Source organism: Pongo abelii, chromosome 15, assembly GCF_028885655.2.
Source record: "Pongo abelii isolate AG06213 chromosome 15, NHGRI_mPonAbe1-v2.0_pri, whole genome shotgun sequence".
Taxonomy (NCBI): Eukaryota; Metazoa; Chordata; class Mammalia; order Primates; family Hominidae; genus Pongo; species Pongo abelii.
The window spans coordinates 95,492,123-95,510,350 of NC_072000.2; the positions used below are offsets into that span (position 1 = coordinate 95,492,123).

At 45.2% G+C, this 18,228-nt stretch overlaps 1 protein-coding gene, 1 long non-coding RNA gene and 1 other non-coding gene across 21 annotated transcripts in view; 2 read left to right on the forward strand and 1 right to left on the reverse strand.

Annotated features, from left to right (window-relative positions):
* The window catches only part of DGLUCY (D-glutamate cyclase), a 163,805-nt gene that overhangs the window by 61,335 nt on the left and 84,242 nt on the right, over positions 1-18,228 (forward strand). For 3 of the 19 annotated variants that reach the window (XM_063715150.1, XM_063715148.1, XM_054529647.2), the window contains exon 2: positions 9,604-9,704. The gene's annotated coding sequence lies outside the window, so the exon portion shown is untranslated. 19 annotated transcript variants of the gene reach the window in all.
* Positions 770-7,039, reverse strand: LOC129049820 (uncharacterized). Its single transcript, XR_008513177.2, has 3 exons — positions 6,705-7,039; positions 3,305-3,370; positions 770-1,036 (listed from the first exon to the last, which is right to left on the reverse strand). It is a non-coding gene; the product is annotated as an uncharacterized LOC129049820 (long non-coding RNA).
* Positions 5,042-5,170, forward strand: LOC112128939 (small nucleolar RNA SNORA11). The gene has a single exon (XR_002911383.1). It is a non-coding gene; the product is annotated as a small nucleolar RNA SNORA11 (small nucleolar RNA).

Consider the following 18,228-nt stretch of genomic DNA (forward strand, 5'->3'; position numbering starts at 1 on the left):
TTGGCTGGGCGCAGTGGCTCATGCCTGTAATCTCAGCACGTTGGGAGGCTGAGGTGGGTGGATCACCTGAGGTCAGGAGTTTGAGACCAGCCTGGCCAACATGGCGAAACCCCATCTCTACTGAAAATACAAAAATTAGCCAGACGTGGTGGCGATCACGCCACTGCACTCCAGCCTGGGTGACAGAGTGAGACTCCATCTCAAAAATAATAGTAATAATAATAATAATTTCAAGAACAAACTCAACTAATGTCTTCAGTGAAGCTTTCTCCTACTTCCCCAGCCAGATTTTCATTATTTGTCTATTCATCAAGTATTTTTTAAATGCCTGTAGTGTGCCAGGCACTGTTCAGTACACTGGGGATAGAGCAGGGGAAAAAAAAAATGACAAAAACCCCTACCCTTAAGAGGTTCGCAGGATAGCATGGGGAATTAGAAATAAGCATCTGTCTCTTCTCTGGTCTTTAAGCACCTCATAGGCACTGGCCATGTCTGCTCATCTGTTTATTCCCATCATCTAACAGAGTGCTCAACACATTTGCTTGATGAATACGTTTTGAGCACTGGGAGATGATCACAGAAGAGCTAAGAAGTGATAGCAGTTGTATTTAGTGGAGAACAGTATTCACACCTTGTTGTCTAGATTGCCTTGAAATCAGGCTCTGTATTATATCTTTTGGTTTTTTTTTTTTAATTTCTTAGAAAAAACTGTTAACCTATTTAGAGTAATTTTATTAAGGAGCTTTTTTTTTTTTTTTTTTTTTTTTTTGAGACAGGGTCTCGCCCTGTTCCTCAGGCTGGAGTGCAGTGGTTCAACAACCACAGCTCACTTCAGCCTTGACCTCCTGGGCTCCCACCTCAGCCTCCTGAGTAGCTGGGAACGCAGGTGTGTGCCACCCTGCCCAGCTAATTTTTTATTTTTTGTGGAGATGGGGTTCCACTGTGTTGCACAGGCTGGTCTCAAACTTCTGGGCTCAGTCAATCCTCCCGCCTTGGCCTCCAAAAGTATTGGGATTACAGGCGTGAGCCATTGCACCTTTAAAAGAAAAAAAAGAAAGATTTTTTTTCTTTTAAATTAAAAAGTATGACATTGCATAACACTGTGAGTGTATTTAATGTTACTGAATTGTACACTTTAAAATGATTAAGATGGTCAATGTTACGTGTATTTTAACTATAATAAAACAAAAAAAGTTCTTTCTTTTTTTTTTTTCTTTTTTTTTTTTTGTTTTTCTGAGATGGAGTCTCACTCTGTCGCCCAGGCTGGAGTGCAGTGGCTCAATCTCGGCTTACTGCAACCTCTGCCTCCTGGGTTCAAGTGATTCTCCTGCCTCAGCCTCCCGAGTAGGAGTAGCTGGGACTATAGGCGCCTGCCACCACGTCCGGCTAATTTTTGTATTTTTAGTAGAGACGAAGTTTCACTATATTGGCCAGGCTGGTCTCGAACTCCTGACCTTGTGATCCGCCTGCCTCGGCCTCCCAAAGCGCTGGGATTACAGGCGTGAGCCACGGCGCTTGGCTAGTTCTTTCTTTTCTTAAGGCTGCATTTCATTCAACAAAGAGGCACTCACTGTGTAGCTGGCACTACTCTGGGTTTGTGGGCTATAAAGACAGATAAGACACAGTCCCTGTCCTTGGAGGACTTAGGCTTCGCAGGAGACAGGCACCTGAACCGCAGAGACCATCAAGAATTGCTCCCTGTGCTCGGGGAGAACTCTGTTTGGCCCACACCACCTTAGTTACTAGTGACAGCCACCAGACTTGAAGCATCACGAGTACCTGGATCATCACAGAGGAATCAATCCATTTTTATAGGTCTAACTTGGGTGTTTCCAAAAATGTCAAGTAACGAACACACAACAGAACATTTATAAGAGCGGGATTCCAAGGTATCAGTTTGACAGTAAACGGAGGGGCCCAGCCAAACATATTCCCATGCTGCAAAGCCACTTGATATTAGCGCACATCTTGAAGCAATAAACACTGCCCTGGCAGGCCCTGGCAAATGGCACTTGTGAATATTTAGAAACGGAGCAGCCCTGTTTGGGAAAACTGTCATACTGACACGCTAGGTTGGGAGAGATGAGGTAGAGACAGTTAAAAAAAAAAAAAAAGAATGAACTGTATGCCTCCAGAAACAAACTCTCACTCATGGAGCCTAGTGCATCAAGTTTAGGTCCATTGTAACAGCACTTCAGGTTGTTTCTGATTATTTTTTTCAAGACAGGGTCTCACTTTGTCCCTCAGGCTGGAGTGCATGGCACAGTCATGGCTCACTGCAACCTCAACCCCCTGAGTTTAGATGATCCTCTGACCTCAGCTTCCCAGGTAGCTGGGACTACAGGTGTGCACCACCACAGCCAGCTGATTTTTTGTAGAGACAGGGTTTCGCCATGTTGCTAGGCTAGTCTTGAACTTCTGGTCTCAAACAGTTCGCCTGCCTTGGCCTGCCAAAGTGCTGGGATTACACGCATGAGCCACTGCATCCAGCCTGTTTTTTCAATTTTTTAACAACGCATCATTTGGCTTTAATAATCAGGCTTTTTTTTTTTTTTTTTTTGAGTTGGAGTCTCGCTCTGTCACCCACGCTGGAGTGCAGTGGAGCAATCTCGGCTTACTGCAAGCTCTGCCTCCCGGGTTCAAGCGATTTTCCTACCTCAACTTCCTGAGTAGCTGGGGCTACAGTCGCACGCCATCGTGCCTGGCTAATTTTTGTATTTTTAGTAGAGACGGGGTTTCACCACGTTGGCCAGGATGGTCTCGATCTCCTGACCTCGTGATCCACCCACCTTGGCCTCCCAAAGTGCTGGGATTACAGGCGTGAGCCACCACGCCCGGCCAATAGTCAGACTTGTAAAAGCAGCAGACCCAGCCAACTGGGAGTGAAGCAGCTGCTCCTTACTAATTTGCTGTCAAGGAGCTGAGCAAATGGAAGCACCATCCTCCCTCCTCCTGATGCCTCCTCTTCTCTCTGGGGTTTCCACATTTATCGTATTACTGCATTTGGTCTATGGGGCTGACAGTTCAGCAGGACTTCAGGCTGGAGGTAGGAAACAGGTCCACTGTGGGCATAGCTGCTTGTTAATTCATGGCAGATTAGGCTTTCTGTGAATGGCATGACTTTTTTCCACCACGAGTTCTCTGAGGCCTGAAGAAAGTGCTGGTGGAAGGCCATGTTGCCCGGGCCAAGGAAAATGTCCTGTTACACAGGGGTTGGTTGTAACTCACTCTGATTCTGTGGTTAATCAAGCAAATCGGCCTGTTTCACAGAAGCCTTTGTTGTTTATTCTGATGAGATTTTTACCTGCTATACTTGAGACATCAGTAAAAAGTGAAGTAGAGGTTCCTCTTCAAAGACTTTCCTTCACATCTAATTAGGAATAAATAGTGACTTCTCTTAGAAGCAAAATTTATTCAAAGACCTGTGCTAACATTCTTAAATATCTGCTATCCGTAATAAAGAAATCAATGTACTTTAATGTTCTTAGCTCCCACAATTTAACCTGAATATTTGCTCTGGCATGCTTATACTGGTTCAAGCAAGTATTAGGTCATAGCCTGTTCCTCTTCCTTATTTGAAGGTGTTTTTACCTTTCTCAACATTCCACAAGTTACTTCCTCCTTCCTTTGTTCTCCTCTGCCTTTGCCTCTTTTAAAAGATTCTAAGTTGCCAGCCAATCGGGACAAATACAGAATCTGAGGTCCATTCCAGCCAATGGAAACTGTATACAGCAGTAGGGTGGACACGTCAGGTTATAAATGACCCTGTCTCTTTTGTTCGATATACTCATGGGGCAAAACTACTGGCGAGTGTACCCTTTCTGCAGAAAGTATAAAGATGGCCTTGCTGAGGAAATTAAATTTACGTTCAAGTACTATTTCTTTACGGCACCGGGGAAGAAGCATTTCAAACACATACTTGCTGCAGAATCTGCCCTCTGGAATGGCTGCGATTCTGTCTCAAATTGATTTGAGCAGAAAAGGGGAAGTGACTGGCAGAAAAGCCCAGAGATAGATCTGTGTTTAGATAAGGTTGTTTGTCCAGAGATAGAACTGTGTTTAGATAGGGTTGCTTGTAGGGCCAGGGATGACAGCATCAAGCCCTGCCTCTTTTTACTCTTGGCTCTCTGCTTTCTTCTCTGTTGGCTTCCTTCTCGAGCCAGCTCTCTCTGTGGGGTGACAAATGACCACTGGCAGACTATGCTCACCTTGTCCCTGTGTCTAGCAATTTCAGAGGTAAGAAATACTTCTTTCCCAACAGCTATATAAATACAAAAGGTAAGGCTGGGCGCTATGGCTCACTCCTGTAATCCCAGCACTTTGGGAGACCAAGGCAAGCGGATCACCTGAGGTCAGGAGTTCAAGATCAGCTTGGCCAACATGGTGAAATCCTGTCTCTACTAAAAATACAAAAATTAGCCGAGCCTGGGCTACTCAGGAGGCTGAGTCAGGAGAATTGCTTGAACCGAGAAGGTGGAGGCTGTAGTGAGCCGAGATCTTGCCACTGCACTGTAGCCTGGGTGACAGAGCAGGACACAGTCTCAAAAAAACAAAACAAAACAAAACAAATTCAAAGGATAACTCTGGTTGGCTAGCTGGGGTCATGTGACCATCCTCAACCCAAACATTGTGCTAAGGAGAATGGGCTATTTTGATTGTCACCTAGGTCTGAGATAGTGACTGACAGCCCCACTGGGTACTGGGGGACACTTTTCCAATTTGCTGGGCACGTAATGGTTTCTTAGGGCTGCCACAACGAATCCCAACTTACTTGGTGGCTAAAAACAACAGAAATCTCTTATCTCACAGCTCTGAGGGGTAGGAGTTCTACATCAATGTATTAGGGGAATTATATTCCCTCTGATGCCTCTAGGGAATGATCCTTCCTTGCCTCTTGCAGTTTCTGTGGCCCCAGGAAATCCTTGGAGTTCCTTGGACTGTAGCTGCGTCACTCCAGTCTCTGCCTCCATCTTCACAGGATGGCCCCTTCTGTGTTTCTCCTGTCATGTCTGTGCCTTCTTTTCTTATAATTACATGTGTTGGGGTGTGCTCAGAGCAGGGGGCCCGAAGAATGCCTCCTCTGTTTACAACACACCCAATAGGAATCTGGGGTCATTGTGACAAGGGACACAGAGCTTGTGAACTCCCTACAAACAAATGCCCTACACATTAAAAAAAAAAAAAAAACTGTGTCAGACCAGGTGCGGTGGCTCAGGCCTGTAATCCCAGCACTTTGGGAGGCCAAGGTGGGAGAACTGCTTGAGCCCAGGAGTTTGAGACAAGCCTGGGCAATATAGCAAGACCCCATCTCCACCACACACAAAAAAATGTGTTACTGGTTTTAGAGTCCACTCAATTAATCCATAATAATCTCATCTCAAGATCTTTCACTTAATTGCATCTGCAAAGACCCGTTTTCCAAATAAAGTCATATTTGCAGGTATGGGGTGAGGGTTAGGATTTGGATTTATCTCTTTGGGGGCCACAATTCCACCCCCTGTAGGGCAGAAATAAATAGATAGCCACTGCACTCCACCCCTTGACTGCCTGGCGTCCACCCATGGCCTTTTCCACATAAACAGTTCCAGAAATGCACCACCCCAGTGTGGTACAGGCTGCCCACATCCAAGCAAAGCTGGCCGACCTACATTCTTCTCAGTCAGGCCTTGATGCTACTCTTTTTTTTTTTTTTTTTTTTTGAGATAGAATTTCCCTCTGTCACCCAGGCTGAAGTGCAGTGGCACAAGTATGGCTCACTACAGCCTCTACCTCCCAATCTCAAGCCATCCTCCCACCTCAGCCTCCCAAGTAGCTAGAACCACAGGCATGTGCCACCATGCCTGGCTAATTTTTAAATATTTTGTAGAGACGGGATCTTGCTGTGTTGCCCAGGCTGGTCTCGAACTCCTGGCCTCAAGCAATCCTGCCTCAGCCTTCCAAAGTGCTGGGATTACAGGCGTAAGCCACCATGCCAGGACCTTAGTCCATTTTCTGATAACTCTGTGAGCTGCCAACTGGAGCTAGAAACTCAAGTCAAGTCATGCTGTAGAATCTGGACCTTGTCCTCGCTACACCTGCCCCCTCTACACCCTGTTCTCCCTGAGTCTTCCTTCAGGCTGCAGCCTTCTGGCCTCTGCCCCAACACACTGGGCCGGGGCCAGAAGGATGAGGCCGGGCTGTCTGGCCCTTGCCTTCAGGCTGTTTGCGGTTTGGCCAGGCAGGGAATGCAGGGCAGGAGCGGCTGGCAGGGAGCCAGGGGAAACTGCTTCTTCCGGTTTCTGTCCCCTCTCACACTATGTCGTCCTTCTCCCAGCCTTTACCTGTGCTCCTAGCCTGGGGCAAGGAATCTGACTTTTGCAATCCTGAAATATGATTTTCTGGTTCTCAGCTCAGTTGAATTACTTGCCCCAGCCAGAAAGAGAAACTCATGGCTTTCTTTTCTCCTTCCCTGCTTTCAGAAAGGTCAACTGGGACTAAAGTACATCTTTTTCTCACAGAGCTTACTGAAGGCTGAAGAAGGGGCAGCACACCCCAGGCATCTGGCTTTTTTTTTTTTTTTTTTAACAAGTCCTACCAATTTCCAGCCTCACTGAGCATGTGGTCTGACTCACTGGGCTCAACAGGAGAGGCTTTGGCTAGCTTGCACCACTTGATAGGTGTTGCTCACCCCCGAGTCAGGAAGGGGAACCCCACCTTATACCCACCTCAACAGAGCAAATTCCAGATATTAGGGTCTATCATTTGCAAAACCCTGCTCCTGGTACAGATTTCTGAGTTACTTAGGACACTTGATTACAATTGATGTTAAGAAAGATCCAGGCCGGGTGCGGTGGCTCACACCTATAATCCCAGCACTTTGGGAGGCTGAGGCAGGTGGAGTGCTTGAGCCGAGGAGTTCAAGACCAGCTGGGGCAACATGGAGAAACACCGTCTCTACAAAAAAAAAAAAAAAAAACAAAAAACAACCCGCAAAAATATTAGCCAGGCATGGGGGTGGTGGCATGTGCCTGTAGTCTTAGCTACTGGAGAGGCTGAAGTGGGAGGATCACTTGAGCTCAGGCATGGAGGTCATAATGAGCCATGATCACACCACTGGACTCCCACCTGTGTGACAGAGCGAGACTCTGTCTCAAACCAAAAAAATAAAATAAAACAAAAAAGAAAGATCCAGAAAGGGGATTGTATTAGCCTATATAACTGGGAAGCAGGAAAGGCTGGATCCAGATACCTAAATGACAGGATAAGCATTTTGTCTGTTTCTCAACCCGCTTTGCCCCCTGTGACTCTCCAGCCCTTCTTTCTGCTTTCTGCTTGCCTTTCTACTGGTTTTAATGGGATTTCAGGCCGATTTTCATAGAGCTCTAGGCTCACAATGCATTTAGGTCTAGCAATCCTCTTAGATTCTGAGTTGTTCCAACAGAAGACACAGGAAGGGCTCTGAATGGACTTGCTTGGGACCTCTGCTCACCCCCTGTATTAAGTAACCACCGAGGCCAGATGAGTGGAAATACCCTGGTTAGTTGGCCTGAGTCACATGGCACTATTGATGGGTAAGGCCACATGATTGGCAGCCCTTCTGGGTTGGGGGAAAGACAGTTTCTGAAAGAAAAAAAAAATGCTAGGGAGACAAAATCAAATGTTAAGGGGCTGGGCTCTCAGCATGTTCTTGGTTTGCATTCTCCAGTGGGTCAGAAGCCTGACAGTCCACCTAGCCTCTGCCTTGAGCCTCAGGGGACCCAGTTCTATTCCTGCATCCTTAGCCATCATCTACATGCTTTTTATCTTTTCTTTTAAGTTTTTAAAAATTGTGAAATCTATATACATATAAGCCATATGTTCAACTTCAAAGAATAGTAAACAACTGTGTCCCTACGATCCAAGTTAAGAAATAGATCAGAGTCAGTTTCTTAGAAGCTTCTATATGTGCTTCTCCCCAGTCGTGTGCTCTCCTGTCTCTACCCTAGGGAAATTACAGATTTCATGCTTTTCTTTATAGTTTTCCTTTACACACATACCCTTAAGCCTGTAAGTACTGTATGGTTTGGTTTTGCAAAGCCCAGAAGCCTATTTTAATGCTGTATATAAGAATATGCTAGCCGGGTATGGTGACTCACACCTGTAATCCCAGGACTTTGAGAGGCTGTGGCAGGAGGGTTGCTGAAGCCTAAGAATTCAAGACCAGCCTGGGCAATATAGGGAGACCCCTTCACTACAAAATAAAAAATTTTAAAAAAAAGAATATGCTATATTTCTGTGACTTTTATTCAACATGATTTTTTTTTTTTTTTTTTTTTTCTGAGACGAAGTTTCACTCTTGTTGCCCAGGCTGGAGTGCAATGGTGCGATCTCGGCTCACCGCAACCTCTGCCTCCCAGGTTCAAGCGATTCTCCTGCCTCAGCCTCCCTAGTAGCTGAGATTATAGGCATGTGCCACTACACCCAGCTAATTTTGTATTTTTAGTAGAGACGGGGGTTTCTCCATATTGGTCAGGCTGGTCTTGAACTCCCGACCTCAGGTGATCCGTCTGCCTTGGCCTCCCAAAGTGCTGGGATTAAAGGCATGAGCCACCGCGCCCGGCCTCAGCATGATGTTTTTGAGCTTCGTTTGTGTTGATGCAGGTAGCTATAGTTTATTTTTCACCACTGTATAGTATTACATTGTATGATCTTCCCACATTACATGTACTCTTTAGAGTGTATAACTAAGAATGGAATTGCTAGCTGGGTTTAAAGGTGCTTCCACTGTATGGGATAATGCGAATTTTTTTCCTCAAAGTGGTTTATAACAATCAACCCTTGCACTACAAGTCAGTAATAGTGTTTTGGTTGACCTCATTCTTGTCAATTTTAATTTTTGTCAGCCCCATGAGTGTGGCCTGTGTCTCATTATAGTTATAATTTGCATGTATTTAATTACTCTTGAAGTGAAGAATCTTTTCTTTCTTTTTTTTTTTTTTTCAGACAGAGTCTTGCTCTGTCGGGAGGCTGGAGTGCAGTGGCGTGATCTCAGCAAGCTGCAACCTCCGCCTCCTGGGTTCAAGCCATTCTCCTGCCTCAGCCTCCCGAGTAGCTGGGACTACAGGCACAAGCCACCATGCCCAGCTACTTTTTGTATTTTTAGTAGAGACGGGGTTTCACCATGTGGGCCAGGATGGTCTCGATCTCTTGACCTTGTGATTCGCCCTCCTTGGCCTCGCAAAGTGCTGGGATTATAGGTGTGAGCCACCGCGCCTGGCCAAGAATCTTTTCTTATTTATTTATTTTTATTTGAGACAGGGTCTCATTCTGTCACCCAGGCTAGAGTGCAGTCGTGCGGTCACAGCTCACGCAGCCTCGACCTCCTGGGCTCAAGCCATCTCACCACCTCAGCCTCTCAAGTAGCTGGGACCACAGATGTGCACCACCACGCCCAGCTAACAGTGCATAATCTTTTCATAGTTATAAACCAACTTTTTTTTCTGTACTGTAAATGCCTGTTTATATCTTTCCCCCCTTTTTTTAATGAATGGGTAGTCTTTTTCTTATTGACTAATAAGAGTTCTTTATATGTTCTGTATGGTAATTATTCCATATCAGTTTTATGTTTTTTTGTTTTTGTGACAGGTCTCGCTTTGTTGCTCAGGCTGGAGTGCAGGGGCAAGAACATGACTTACTGCAGCCTCAACCTCCCTGGCTCAAGTGAGCCTCCTGCCTCACCCTCCCAAGTAGGTGGGATTACAGTCACGTACCACCACGCCCGGACAAGTTTGGTATTTTTAGTAGAGACGAGGTTTTACCATGTTGGCCAGGCTGGTCTGGAACTCCTGGCCTCAAGTGATCTTCCTGTCTTGGCCTTCCAAAATGCTAGGATTATAGACACAGAATATCATGCCTGTCCCAGTGTTATATGTTCATATATCTACTTGCAGTTTGGGAATGCTTTTGCATTTTATTTATGGTGACTTTTGAACAGAAGTTCTTAATTTGATGTCAAATTTATCTTCTCTAGGAAACCTTTCCCAACTTGAGATATTGTTGTTTTTTTTTTGTCTTTTTATGGGCAATTTTATTCCATTTACATTCATTGTCATTACTCATATAGTTGGTTATAAGCCTAACATCTTTTTTTTTTTTCTCTTATACTTCAAGTTGTAGGGTACATGTGCACAATGTGCAGGTTTGTTACATATGTATACATGTGCCATGTTGGTGTGCTGCACCCATTAACTCATCATTTACATTAGGTGTATCTCCTAATGCTATCCCTCCCCGCTTCCCTCACCCCACCACAGGCCCCGGTGTGTGATATTCCCCTTCCTGTGTCCACCAACTTGAGATATTCTTTTCTATTATCTTATAAAAGCTTCTAATTTCATCCTTCATATTTTGTACTTCGTATTTAAGTATTTGATCTACCTGGATTTGATTTTTGTTACTGATAATTAGCTTCCGATTTTACTTTTATTTATTTATTTTTTTGAGACAGAGTTTCGCTCTTGTTGCCCAGGCTGGAGTGCAATGGCGCGATCTCAGCTTACTGCAACCTCTGCCTGGGTTCAAGTAATTCTCTTTCATCAGCCTCCCAAGTAGCTGGGATTACAAGGCTGTGCCACCACACCCAGCTAATTTTGTATTTTTAGTAGAGGCAGGGTTTCTCCATGTTGGTCAGGCTAATCTTGAACTCCTGACCTCAGGTGATCTGCCCACCTTGGCCTCCCAAAGTGCTGGGATTACAGACATGCACCACCACACCCGGCCCCAATTTCACTTTTGTACCCACTTGTCTGCAATTCCTTCTCTGTCAGAAATCACGTTTCCCGACATGACTATGGGTTTTATTTTGTCTTGTTTTCCCTGAGCTCTCAAATTTCCTGTGTTGAACTTCATTTTTTTCCAAAATTCATTGTAGACCAGTATTTCTCTAAGTACAATAAATATTAATTACTATGGGCAGGGTGTGGTACCTCACTCCTATAATTCCAGCACATTGGAAGGTAAAGGCGGGAGGATCACTTGAGCCTAGGAGTTCAAGACCAGGCAGGGCAACATAGTGAGATCCCATCTCTACAAAAAAATAAAACAATTAGCTTAGCATGGTGGTGCATGCCTGTAGTCCAAGATACTTGGGAGACCCATAACTTTTTCTTTTTTTTTTTTTTCTTGAGACAGAGTCTTGCTCTGTCACCCAGGCTGGAGTGCAGTGGCGCGATCTTGGCTCACCACAACCTCCGCCTCCTGAGTTCAAACGATTCTCTTGCCTCAGCCTCTCGAGTAGCTGGGATTACAGGCGCCCACCACTACGCCCGGCTAATTTTTGTATTTTAGTAGAGATGGGGTTTTGCCATGTTGGCCAGGGTAGTCTCAAACTCCTGACCTTAGGTGATCCGCCAGCCTCAGCCTCCCAAGGTGCTGGGATTACAGGCGTGAGCCACTGCGCCTAGCCAGAACTTTTTCATCTTCCCAAACTGCAACTCCTCAGTCATCCCTCCCTTCCCCCAGCCCCTGGCAACTACCATTTTACTGTCCATCTTTATGAATTTGACCATTCCAGGTCCCTCATATCAGTGGAATCATGTAATATTAGTCCTTTTGTGTCTAGTTTCTTTTACTTATAATGTCTTTCATGTCTCCAAGGTACACCCATGTTATGGCATATATCAGAATTTCATTCTTTTTTGGCTGGGTGCGGTAGCTCACGCGTGTAATCCCAGCACTTTGGAAGGCTGAGGTGGGTGGATCACCTGAGGTCAGGAGTTTGAGACCAGCCTGGCCAACATGGTGAAACCCCCGTCTCTACTAAAAATACAAAAATTAGCCGGGCGTGCTGGTGGGCATCTGTAATCCCAGCTACTTGGGGGGCTGAGGCAGGAGAATTGCTTGAACCCAGGTGGAGGTTGCAGTGAGCCAAGATCTTGCCACTGCACTCCAGCCTGGGCGACAATAGCAAGACTCCGTCTCAACAACAACAACAACAACAACAAAGAATTTCATTCTTTTTAAAGGCTGAATAACATTCCATTGTCTGTATATACCAAATTTGTTTATCTGTTTATCCATCAGTGGACATTTGCTTCCACCTTTCGGCTATTGTGGATAATACTGCTGTGAACATTGGTATACAAATATCTGTTCGAATCTCTGCTTCCCGTTCTTTTGGGTATATACCAGAAGTGGAATTACTGGATTACATGGTAGTTCAGTGTTTAATTTTTAAAAATTGTATATATTTTTTCTAGAGATGGGGTCTTACTATGTTTCCTAGGATAGTCTTATACTCCTGGCCTCAAGCAATTCTCCCGTCTCAGCCTCCCAAAGTGCTGGGTTTACAGGCATGAGCCACTGCCTATAGCCTGATGTTAATTTTTTGAGGAACGGCCATACTGTTTTCACAGAGGGCTACATCATTTTACCATCACACCAGCAATGTACAAGGGTTCCAATTAATCCATGTCCTCACCGATACTTCTTTTCTAATTTTGCTTTTGTCTTTGATAATAGCCATCCTAATGTGTGTCAAGTGGTATCTCACTGTGGTTTTGATTTGCAGTTCTGTAATGAGGTTGAGCGTCTTTTCATGTGCTCAGTGGCCATTTGTATAGCTTCTTTGGAGAAAGGGCCATTCAAGTCCTTTGCCCATTTAATTGGAATATTCATTTGTTTTTTGGGTTGAATTGTGGGAGCTCTTTCACTCCGTCTTAATTACCATAGTTTTCTATGTCTTAATATCTGGTAGAGGACAAGCCCCCAACACCGACACACACCTGTCTGTTGCTCTTGTTTAAAAGCGATTTGTTATTTTTTTGGCCCTTGACCCTTCCCTATAAGTTTTGGAATCAGCGTGTTCAGTTCCTTTTTAAAAACCTGTTAGGATTTTGATTGGAATTGCCTAGAATATACAATTTAGGGAGAACAGATATATTTACAACATTGCGTCTTTCTGTCGTGAACATGCTGTCTCTCCATTTATTAGTTCTTCTTTAATGTCTTTAAGTAAAGTTTTACCGTATTTTCCATAAACGATTTCACATATTTTGTTAGATTTATTCCTGGGTAATTGATATTTATTCATGCTATTATAGATGGTATCATTCAAAATTACATTTCTTTTTTTTTTTCTGGGATAGAGTCTCCATCTGTCACCCAGGCTGGAGTGCAGTGGCGCCCTCTCAGCTCACTGCAACATTGGCTTCCCGGGTTCAAGCGATTCTCCTGCCTCAGCCTCCTGAGTAGCTGGGACTACAGGCATGTGCCATCACGTTTGGCTAATTTTTGTATTTTTAGTAGAGACAGGGTTTTGCCATGTTGCCCAGGCTGCTCTCAAGCTCCTGACCTCAAATGATCCACCCGCCTTGGCCACCCAAAGTGCTGGGATTACAGGCATGAGCCACGGTGCCCGGCCTCACAATTACATTTCTGTTACTGGTGTATAGAAGTGCGGTTGACTTTTACATATTGATTTTATATACAGAAACCTTCCTGAACTCACTTACTAATTTTAATAATTTATTTGTAGATAATGTTGGGTTTTCCACGCAATCATAATATCTGCAAGTTTTTCTTCCTTTCCAAGCCTTTACACGTTTTTTTCTTTTTCTTTTTGTGACAAGATCTCACTCTGTAGCCCAGGCTGGAGTGCATTGGTGTGATCTCTGCTCATTGCAACCTCCCCCTCCCAGGCTCAAGCAATCCTCCCACTAGCCTCCCGAAGTAGCTGGGACTACAGCCGCACACCACCATGCCCAGCTAATTTTTTAATTTTTTGTAGAGACAGGGTTTCTCTATATTTCCTAGGCTGGTCTTGAGAACTCCTGAGATCAAGCAATCCTCCTGCCTCAGCCTCCCAAAGTGCTGGGATTACAGGCATGAGTCACCGTGCCCTGCCACCTTACACATTTTTATTTGCTTTCTTATTCTTGTTCTACTACACAGGCTGGTATAATATGATGGTTTTGGGAGTTCTTAGGCCTTGCTCCTGATCTTCACGGGGATGCTTTCAACATTCACCATTAAGTATGGTATAGGCAGTCCAGGCACAGTGGCTCACGCCTGTAATCCCAGAACTTTGGGAGGCCAAAGCGGGTGGATCACCTGAGGTCAGGAGTTTGAGGCCAGCCTGGCCAATATGGTGAAACCCCGTCTCTACTAAAAATACAAAAATTAGCCAGGCCTGATGGCGCATGCCTATAATCCCAGCTACTCGGGAGGCTGAGGCAAGAGAATCACTTGAACCCTGGAGGCAGAGGTTGCGGCGAGCCGAGATCGCGCCACTGCACTCCAGCCTGGGCAACAAGAATGAAACTCCGCCTCGTTAAAAAAAAAAAAAAACAAGTATGGTATAGGCTTTTGTTGTTTTTGTTTTTAACCCTACTAGATGTTCTTTATCAACTTCTAGTTCAAATTAGTTGAGTTTTTATTATTGACAGATATTAAATGCTACTAGTATTTTTTTCTGCATTTATTGAGATAGTATCTTTTTGCCTTTAATATGGTAATATGATGAATTACGTGAATCACTTTTCTAATAGTAAACCAATCTTGGATTCTTGGGGTAATTCCAACTTGGCTAGGATACATTAGCTTTTTTTTTTTTTTTTTTTTTTTTTGAGATGGAGTCTGGCTCTGTCGCCCAGGCTGGAGTGCAGTGCTGCAATCTCGGCTCACTGCAAGGTCTGCCTCCCGGGTTCACGCCATTCTTCTGCCTCAGCCTCTCGAGTAGCTGGGACTACAGTCGCCCGCCACTACACCCGGCTAATTTTTGTATTTTTAGTAGAGACAGGGTTTCACCATGTTAGCCAGGATGGTCTCGATCTCCTGACCTCGTGATCCACCCACCTCGGAATCCCGAAGTGCTGGGATTACAGGGTTGAGCCACTGCGCCCGGCCACATTAGCATTTTTTTATACTACAGGGGCAAAAGAAAAGGTGTGATACCTTTCCTTCCCATTAAAGCCAGTACTCCTAAAACAAAAGACAAGTTAACAAGAGAAAACCATAACAGATTTTCTTAATGAAAGTTTTATGTGACACGAGAGCCTTTAGAAATTCAGACCCAGGCCAGGTGCTATGGCTTACACCTGTAACCCCAGCACTTTGGGAGGCCAAGGCAGGCGGATCACTTGAGGTCAGGAGTTCAAGACCAGCCTGGCCAACATGGTGAAAACCCCTTGTCTACTAAAAATACAAAAATTAACCAGGCATGGTGGTAGGAGCCTGTAATCCCAGCTACTCGGGAGGCTGAGGCAGGAGAATTGCTTGAATCTGGGACGAAGCGGTTGCAGTGAGCCGAGACGCGCCACTGCCCTACAGCCTGGGCAACAGAGCAAGACTCTGTCTCAAAAAAAAAAAAAAAAAAAAAAAGGGCACGGTGGCTCGTGCCTGTAATCCCAGCACTTTGGGAGGCTGAGGCAGGTGGATTACCTGAAGTCAGGAGTTTGAGACCAGCCTGGCCAACATGGAGAAACTCCGTCTCTACTAAAAATACAAAATTAGCCAGGCGTGGTGGTGCATACCTGTAATCCCAGCTACTGGGGAGGCTGAGGCAGGAGAATTGCTTGAACCCGGGAGGTGGAGGTTGCAGTGAGCCAATATTGTGCCATTACACTCTAGCCTGGGCAACAAAAGCGAAACTTTGTCTCAAAAAAAAAAAAAAATGCAGACCCCCAAGCCTCAGGGAAAACTCTATTTTTATGCTTAGGTTCGCTGAAAAATGGCCAGCTGTGTAGAAATATGGTTGGAAAAAGAGAGTGATCTAATGCTCATAGACTGATGGGAGGAGAAGGCCCAGCAGAATGTGTCTGTTCAGGTTTTTTTTTTTTCTGTAGAGACATGGTCTCACTATGTTGTCCAGGCTGGTCTGCAACTCCTGGCCTCAAGGGGTCCTCCCACCCCCAGGTTCCCAAATTGCTAGGATTACAGGCATGAGCTACCATGCCCAGCCCTGTTCAGATTCTTCTTGGTCTCTCTGTGTCTCATTCTTTTACCTGGATGTGACCTCTTTTGGAAAAAGGGTCTTATGGCCTACTGTCAGAAAAGGTAGAGAATTTCTTTTTTTTTTTTTTTTGAGACGAAGTCTTTCTCTCTTGCCAGGCTGGAATGCAAGGGCGCAATCTCCGCTCACTGCAACCTCCACCTCCCAGGTTCAAGCGATTCCCCTGCCTCAGCCTCCTGAGTGGCTGGGACTACAGGCCACCACACCCGGCTAATTTTTTTTTTTTTTTTTTTTGTATTTTAGTAGAGACAGGGTTTCACCATGTTGGCCAGGATGGTCTTGATCTCCTGACCTCATGATCCGCCTGCCTTAGCCTCCCAAAGTGCTGGGATCATAGGCGTGAGACACCGTACTTGGTCTGAGAATTTCTTTATGGCCAGCTCTTACACAGAAAGGCAAGGGAAGGTTAGAGTAATATTTCTAGGTTTTATGGCTGGCTTTGAGAGAGAGGAGTTCTAGTTTCTATCACCTGCCTTAGGGAAGAGGAATTCTAGTTTCTATGGCCTGCCTTGGGAGAGAGAGGAGCAGGAGAGATGGGGACAGGAAAAGGTCAGTAACATCTTGCTTCTGAGCCCCCCAATGTCCTTCAGTTCAAACTACTCAGCATGACAAAGCACCAAACTTTAGGATATCATATTCTGAGCCCCAAAAAGACACTGCCTGATTCAGTTTGCTAATACTCTGTTTAGAGTTTTTACATCTATACTCATGAGTTACATTGACCTGACACTTTCCTCTTTGGTCCTGCCTTTGTCATCTTCTGGTCCTGAGGGTTTTTGTTGATCCAGATAAATGTTCTGGGCACTAAGGTAGTGTCCCCTGCCTATCTAGACCATGGGGTATCAGACCATTCTCACACTGCTATAAAGAAATACGCAGCTGGGCGCGGTGGCTCACACCTGTAATCCCAGCACTTTGGGAGGCGAAGGTGGGTGGATCACCTGAGGTCGGGAGTTCGAGACCAGCCTGATCAACATGGAGAAACCCCATCTCTACTAAAAATACAAAATTGGCCGGGTGCAGTGGCTCATGCCTGTAATCCCAGCTACTCAGGAAGCTGAGGCAGGAGAATCGCTTGAACCCAGGAGGCAAAGGTTGCGGTGGGCCGAGATTGCGCCGTTGCACTCCAGCCTGGGCAACAAGAGTGAAATTTTGTCTGAAAAAAAAAAAAAGAAAAAAGAAAAAGAAAAAAAGAAATATTTGAGACTGGGTAATTTATAAAGGAAAGAGGTTTAATCCCCCGTTCCACATGGCTGGGGAGGCCTCAGGAAACTTAAATTCATTGCAGAAGGCAAAGGAGACTTAAGCACCTCCACAAGGTGGCAGGAGAGAGTGAGCAAGAGGGAGGGGGGAAATGTCACACTTTTAAGCCATCAGATCTCGTGAGAACTCACTCACTATCATGAGAACCTGGAAACTACCCCCATGGCCCAATCATCTCACACATGGTCCCTTCCTCATCATGAGGATGATGATGATTACAATTCGAGATGAGATTTGGATGGGGACACAGAGCCAGACCATATCAGATGGGGCATGAATCTAAGTTATATTGGCCTTCAAGACCATGAGCTCAATCAAAAGTCAGCTCCTGAGCAGGAGCTCAACAAACTTTTAGGTAAAGAACCAGATATTTTAAATATTTTAGGCTTCTGCGACACATGCATCTCTGTTTCTATTAGTCATTGTTCTCCAGAGAAACAGAACCAATAGGAGATACAGATACAGACAAAGAGATTTAGTATAAAGAATTGGCTCACAGGATTATGGAGGCTGAGAAGTTCCACGATCTGCCATCTGCAAGCTGGAGATAAGGACTAAATTCCAGCCTGAGTCCAAAGGCCTGAGGACCAGGAGCGCTGATGGGGCAAATCCCAGTACAGGGACAGGAAAAGGCCCAGCTCAGTCAGCCAGGCAGAGAGCAAATGCTCCCTTCCTCCTCCTTCTTGTTCTCTTCAAGTCCTACGTAGACTGCATGATGACCACTGCCATTGGTAAGGATGGGATCCTCCTTACTCAGTCTACTGATTCAAATGCTAATTTCACCCCAAAACACCCTCACAGACATACCCAGAAATAACCAGACTGGACGTGGTGGCCCATGCCTGTAATCTCAGCACTTTGGGAAGCCAAGGCAGGTGGATCACTTGAGGTCAGGAGTTCGAGACCTGCCTGGCCAACATGGTGAAACCCCGTCTCTACTAAAAATACAAAAATTAGCTGGATGTGGTGGCTCGTGCCTATAATCCCAGCTACTTAGG